The sequence below is a fragment of the Hypomesus nipponensis genome, chromosome 16 (genome assembly GCF_054491055.1).
Source record: "Hypomesus nipponensis isolate SF chromosome 16, ASM5449105v1, whole genome shotgun sequence".
NCBI lineage: Eukaryota > Metazoa > Chordata > Actinopteri > Osmeriformes > Osmeridae > Hypomesus > Hypomesus nipponensis.
This window is the reverse complement of record NC_140376.1, coordinates 2,662,501-2,663,439: the sequence shown is the minus strand read 5'-3', so window position 1 is coordinate 2,663,439 and position 939 is coordinate 2,662,501. Positions and strand designations below refer to the sequence as shown.

At 49.5% G+C, this 939-nt stretch overlaps 1 protein-coding gene across 1 annotated transcript in view; it reads right to left on the bottom strand.

The window, feature by feature from the left end:
- Positions 1-551: 551 nt before the first annotated feature.
- Positions 552-939, bottom strand: part of oma1 (OMA1 zinc metallopeptidase) — a 6,351-nt gene continuing 5,963 nt past the window's right edge. Inside the window, exon 8 of the mRNA XM_084675493.1 lies at positions 552-939. This exon is cut by the window's right edge and continues 538 nt beyond it. The gene's annotated coding sequence lies outside the window, so the exon portion shown is untranslated.

The following is a 939-nucleotide window of genomic DNA, read 5'->3' as shown; positions in this document are numbered from 1 at the left end:
TCTCCTTTCATCCTGCAGGTGACAAGTGCCTGCATCCACCTCTTCCTCCTCCTCGTCCCCTCCTTCTACCTCTCCATCCACCTCTTCCTCCTCCTCGTCCCCTCCTTCTACACCTCCATCCACCTCTTCATCATCCTCGTCCCCTCCTTCTACCTCTCCATCCACCTCTTCCTCCTCCTCGTCCCCTCCTTCTACACCTCCATCCACCTCTTCATCATCCTCGTCCCCTCCTTCTACCTCTCCATCCATCTCTTCATCCTCCTAGTCCCCTCCTTCTACATCTCCATCCACCTCTTCCCCTCCTTCTACACCTCCATCCACCTCTTCCTCCTCCTAGTCCCCTCCTTCTACCTCTCCCAGTGGATAATTGGTCGGAGGAGCATGGAAGGACAGGGAGCAGCTTGATGTTCTTACGCAATCTCACACAGGCTAATGAGTTTCCTCTGTCTCTGTCCCCCTGAGACACACACACACACTCCTGCTACACACCATGTTTGAGCCTTTTCTACTAACTTATCACCAAGGTAACCAACAATGACAACAGATTTTTTTCGTTGTCCCGTTTATTTGGTGTTTGTCACAAATGAAGCAGGCTGATTAGGTTTCTAGTAGAAAACACCTGAGTTTTGGTTTACATTTCCTTCTGTGGTTGATACTAAAAATATTCTGTTCTCTACAGTTAACGCTTTGTCAACAGTCCCTTCCTTTTTAAATGTTATTTCTGAATCAGATGGGATTAGAAGGCTGCTCTCTCCCACCCAGCGTCTCACAGTGTTCTGATGGCCCACTGTCTTCAACTGAAATACCCAAACAGATCTACAGTCATTATAATTGTCCATCAGTGTCACCATCGAACAACTGGCCCCGTTCATTGATTGGCCACTCGGACAGCCACTCGCCAGGCGAGGCCACACCCAGCTACGCCAACGAGAAGCCATG